Here is a 6311-nt window from a genome sequence, read left to right as displayed (position 1 = left end):
AAGTTACGTTGGCTTGTCTTCAAGTAGAGAGAAATGTTTGCTTGTGCCCAGACAAGTGTTTGCCTTTCTTTGCCTCAGTTTGTTACCTCAGTGTTTGGCAACCCACATAGACAGACATAGATGCTGCTGGTATGTATGTTTTACTTATTATTTGTAAATTAACTCGGGAAATGTGAATTTATTTGTGCAAGAGTACTTTTTTTCTTCTCCAAGATTGTGAGCATATGTTTGTTTCATTAAGATGCATTTTAAAGTTAGATCATGCAGTTAGATCATAAATCAATATTTAATATCTTTCGAGGTTATTACATTTTTTGATTGAAACAAAAAATTGCACTTAATTTATATAACTTTGTTTATTGTTTAAGATTCTCAATCTGTATGATCGAGTATCAAGAGAAAGAGGAAGACAAAATGAGTGGAGTTTCCTCTGTTGGGTGCCATGCCCTGCGCAGTTTAGGCAAAGAGAAAGTAACTCGATACATCTTTTTTTTATTTTTTTAAACAAATTCATTTCATTACTTGAGTACAAACAGCCTCAAGCACAGTGCCATTAAACTATACCTTAACAGTCTTCACAGCAGTATCATTGAGTGCCAAATTGCAAATTACTGCAATATGCAGACTGCAGAAAATCTGGTTTTTGCAGCCATCACATTTCTGGAATATCCATCTTTGTTGGATGTTTGACCAGTCTTCTTATCAGAATTGGTAAATATAATTTGGTTGGATTCCTGGCACAGATCTAACTCTTCAGTAAAAACACACACATTTTAAATACGTTAGGCTTAAGGCAGTTTCAGAAGCTTAATATTACCTGACTATAAACATTCAAAAACAATTTTTTAACATGCATATGAGATAATTTTCCAGTTAGAACTCCAAACTGGCCACAATAAGAATTATAATGATCTTTACCAAAATCGTTTTTGAATTTCATATTGCTACTTAGCAATAGTTGTGTCCCCACATGTGTGTCTCTTTGTCTGATACTCCCACCTAGTGTCTGAGTACAGAACATGCTATAACATAAAATATGAAAAACAATTCCAGTGCATTTGCTTCAATTATCTAACTTGACATTATGCTTGTAAGCATTTATATGGAATATATATTAGTATAACTGTCATTCACAATGGTTTGAAAAACAAATTTAGTGATATTTATCTTTATCCAGCAAACTCGCCATGCAGAAATGTCTTCCATTTCTAATATTGTCCTTTCAGTCTTCTTTAATTTAAGACATTTTATCAAGATAGGTTTTGGCAGTAAAAACAAAGGAAAACAAAACAAACAAAAACAAAACACTGTTATAATTTTATAAATGCTTGGATTTGAAATGGTGGTTCCAACATGAAGTCTTCCTAACATGTTAAAATAAGGTAATCACAAAAACATATTTTGTTACCTTGACCCAAAATTCATACACAATTTTGACTTCAAAGTCACAAGTTTACATCTAAATCCTTAATTTAAAAAAAATCAATGTTCAATGTAGTTACATTTGATATATCAAAATCTTAAAGGCTTTTATTAAATGGGGACTAAACATCTTTTCCAAATTAAGTATTTTGCCAAGCTATATATGTTATTTGTTTTGCATGCTATTATTGAGCATAGGCTCACAAAAATTAATAAAGGAGGCAGGTATAATGTGATTCTAATAGTAGTATAATACTCATAATATTATTTATTTATAATATTTATTATTATTTTAAAGCACCCTCAATACTGATGGTATTAATTATTAATTAGTAATTATTATTATAGTTCTTCTTATTATTATTTTCTTCTGTTTTTTCTCATGGTCCCGAATGCTCGCTGTTGGTTGTAGCCCTCCCTTGCACCATACGTTGAATGAGGAGTGCATCAAATAAAGAGGCAGTCATGAATGAGAAGTAGACCCGGTAAGTTTGGTAGACGTGAAATTCTACAACAACTTACAGCTCCATCGCGTTGTTTAAAATATGGACATTAGATCAATAATCCACATTTATGTCCTTTATCGCTGAAAAGAAATGCCCATCTCTGTAACTTGGTTGCACTTGCTGCGCATAGATACTGCGGCATTGGCTTTCTACTTAGCGACCGCAGTGCCCGCTCGTATCGCTCCGCAGGGAGAGGAAGTGCTCGTAGACCAATCACATCTGTGTTTACACCGTCACCTGTCAAACACCTCTGCTTCATTTCTCTCTAAAAGGTAGGATTTCCCTGCTTATTTTTTAGCCACTTTTTAAAAACAAACAAACAAACAAAAAAAAACTAAACTGTAAGCGATATAAATAAGGGCTGAGTGTAGTTTTACGTGACTAATAAACCGGTCCGTTTATTCAGGAGAAGGATGTGGGGATAGCGAGGTTGCGCCCCCAGAGCTAGCTAGCTGGAGCTGGTTATCTCTCCGCGCGAGGCTTGGTTTTTTTTTTAGCCGATTATCGGGAAGTCCTTGTACCTAATCATCTCTCAGTGTGGTGCGTGTTAGCATAGCGGACCGATCGGTTTGATATTATAAATCCTCTTCCTGGGGTTTCCCGTGTTAGCAAAGGTTGTCTTAGCCGAGTGGCTAACAAGGACCAACCATGCAGATGTAGCGTCGAGGTGCGTCTCGCTGCTCAGTCAGGATTAATGGTTCTTATTCATCTGGAGGAAACTGATAGCACGCTGCCACTGACAGTCACTAACGAGCTATTGATAGCTGGGCTATGTTTGTCCCTTTACTTTGTTTTTCGGTCTTCATACCCCCAGCAAGTCATTAAGCACAATCAATGAGGTTCTTCGTAATGTTCGACACAGACACTAGTAGAGGTCGAGCAATCGGGTTATTTTAATGCCCAGCACCGATCTATAGAAATCTACAGCCGAGGGCCAATTTATAAAGCCTAATAATTTGTTTGTCTTTCACCCACGTGCATTACAGGCTAATAGAAACGCACATTACAATGTAATAGCGCTTTAAAATATAGTAATCTGTTTGTTTGTTTTTTGTTTGTTTGTTTTTAGCAATTTGGTAGTATAGGCCCTCATGTCTGTGCTATAGATTATCAAAGACAAGTAATAAATACATTTCCAACCATAAAGGTATCCTTATTTTCTTCTTGAAACTATAATTTTCTAAAGAAAAGATAAAGTTGATGGTAAACTCACAATGATTATTTTAAATGGCCACATGCATATGTTGACTCCTCAGGTAAAAGGTAAAAATCTTTAACATAAATAACCTTTAATTACAGTTGCATAATGTCATACAGTTGGTATTGTTGCATTGCAGCATGAAGGTTTTGGGTTCAAATCCCCCCCAGGGTCTTTCTGCATGTTCTCCCTTTGCATGGATGGATTCTTTGTGGGTACTACTGGGTTGTAGGGTCAGTCTTTTTTTTACCCTGACTAGAACTAGTCTTAAGGGTTTCATCCAGCTGCATCTCAGAGTTCATATAAAACACTGCAGGTACAGCAAAAATATGAGAAGATAGTCATATCCATGTTTCTATATAATCAGTTTTAAGACCTGAAGTCGTGTTTTATTATCTTCCTGACAGTATTTCCAGCTGCCTTCATTAATCCTACTTAGAGAGCGCTGATCAAATTAATTTGGTTTTGGGATGGACTTTCTGTCCTGAAACTCCTTCCTGGTGCTGTTTGCTGCCACTCAGAAGAGTCTCATTTAGTCGGCCTGTCAGATGAGATACAGTTCAGCATCTATCATGCAGAGTAGACACATGGAGAAACTTTATCTCTGCAGAGGAAGTTACCCAGGCCTGCTGGTTGGGGACAGGTCAGAGTGAAGCAGAGTCAGTGCCTTGTTGTTTGCATCCCTATTGTGAGATTACCCTTAATGCTTCATGCTTTTCTTTAAAATTAGACATAAAAGTCAATGTTTTATTGATTCCTGATTACCTCTCAGAATAAGCCTTTGCAGCAGGTTTTGTTTGTGCCAGTTCTGAAACTTTTCAACATTACTGTCTTAGCTTAAAACACAAATCTATATTAAAAATTTTGGGCAGCCACGTATTTTATACTTTTTTGGTCTGTTTATTGTTTCTTTTATAAGCTGCACATTAACTGTCTGTTCATGCAGCTAGCCGAGATACAACTGCACTGTAAAAACTGGAGATTTTCAGTGCCTTGCAGAAGTTATCATACTCATTAAACTTTTCCACCTTAATCACTTTCCAGCTATAGGCACTGATGATCTTTTGGAAAACATCCAAAGGCTGAAACTTCTGTCAGTTCTTTTTTGCATTTACCAGCAAGTTTCTGCTGAAAAAAAAGCATCTTCAGCATGATGCTGCCACCGCCATGTTTCATAGAGGAATTGGTGTGTTTTCCTACACACATTTAGTTTTGCAATTAGTAAGATCAGAGCATCTTCGTCCATGTTTGTTGTTTCTCCTGCATGACTTCAGTCCAACATTGAACTACTTCTTATGGCTTTCCTCTGACAGCCTCTGAGTTGTGAACTGATATTCAGTGTGTCAACAGTTTCTCAAACCTGAGCTGCGGATCCCTGCAGCTCCTCCAGAGTCACCATGGGGCCTCTTGGCTGCTTCTCTGGTTAATGTTCTGCTTGCAAAGCCTCAGTTTGGGCAGACGGCCGTGTCTCGGTGGGTTTGCTGAAATGTGCAAATTCAAAACAAATGTCGTCTCAAGACACTTTACAAAAAACTTGACTATCATACATAGTCAAGTTAAATTACATTCTATCCATAGATAGGTGGATTTTATTTAGGGTAATCAGAGTAACGGAGGCTTAATGGTGAGGAAGGAAGAAAAGAAGATTTCACTTCCAAAATTTCAGTATCAGTGGTGTATTTAAGGGGATATGCATCAATAATGAGGGGACTTGAATTATTTTAATGTTTAAAGCAATCTGATAAAATAACATAACATTTAGAAAAATAACAAACAAGTTACAAAAAATATAGAAATTGTAAGATTTTGTGTTACTTGTAATATTAGTTCAGCAGACATGGATGGAGGATAAATAAGTTTTGTTTTTTGCAATAAACTTGGATAAATTATCTAAAATATTGTCCATTCTTGGTGTAAAATGTGTATGTTTTTAAATAATTGCTAAGGTTTTTTTTTTAGTATTGCAAACATACTTGTGTCATTGCACATTGATTGACAGTAAAGAAGTATCCAAATTATTTGTAAATCGGTTTCTCTTCCTCATCACAACCATGCCTTACGTCACATTGGTTTATCACATAAAATCCCAATAAAACACACACAGGTGTGTGTGTGGTTGCAGTCTGACCAAAAGTGGAAAAGTGAAACACAAGATTCTGCATATGTAGAGGTCTGGAGGGTCATGCAGAAAAAACTTAGAGTTGTTGCAGTGCAGTATTTTGCAGCATCCCCCTCCCCTGAAATTTTCTGGGCTTGTGTTAGTTTAAACCATGCAGGGAGGAGGAGGGGGAGGAGGAGGAGGAGGAGGATGTAGAGGTAGGGGGAGTGTCAGAGTGGTTCTGAACAAGTAATGAAGGAAGGAGGAGAGTGAATCATATCCAGGCAGTGTAAGGTGCAGTGCAGTGTGGCTGTTTACAACAGCAGCTCGGCATTCATGCTGAAGCTCCATCTGATATACGGTGTTCACTTTCAGCCTCTTTGTTTTCCTCCCAGGAGCTGAAACACACACTCACACTGAAGCGCCTTCGGTAGCCGCTAACTGGACGGACTCTCTGGCAATTGACCTTTTGCAGGTAAGCCCGCGTCAGCTTGGCTGTTTCAACTAGTACCGACACAGCAGCAGCTTTGCATGCACGTTTCTTAAAATGCATCTTTTACGTTTCCTATGAGTTTCCTTATAGCAATGTAAACATTCCAGGTTGTATTTTTTTTTCTCCAGAAAATAATAATAATAATAATAATAATATTTCAGAGAAATGCGTTCAGCTGGAACATTTATCCAATGTTGAGGAGTAATGAAGAGTCACTTTTGGGCTTCTCTTCAGTGACACAGTGAAATATTTACATGTTTTTTTTTTCAATATAAGGACACATCCTGTAGTGTATGGTAAAAACTTTAGTGGGGAAAAAAGCGTCCTGCTCAGATTTTTTTAAAATTTATTTAGAAAACAGAAAAGCTGTATTAAAAGTTTACTTTGACTTTGCAGAATTAAATGATTCTTAGAAGAGATTTCCTCTTAATATGGACTACCCCTTTAAAAATAAACAGTATCCTGGTGATGCCCACTAATGTTTTTCAATGCATTTGGTTGTCTTGGCTGGACAACCAATAAATATGCATTGCTATCTCTGAAGCTGAAACACACATTCACACACACACACACACACACACACACACACACACA

Source organism: Poecilia formosa, unplaced genomic scaffold, assembly GCF_000485575.1.
Source record: "Poecilia formosa unplaced genomic scaffold, Poecilia_formosa-5.1.2 Scaffold41, whole genome shotgun sequence".
Taxonomy (NCBI): domain Eukaryota; kingdom Metazoa; phylum Chordata; class Actinopteri; order Cyprinodontiformes; family Poeciliidae; genus Poecilia; species Poecilia formosa.
Note: the sequence above shows the minus strand (reverse complement) of the source record.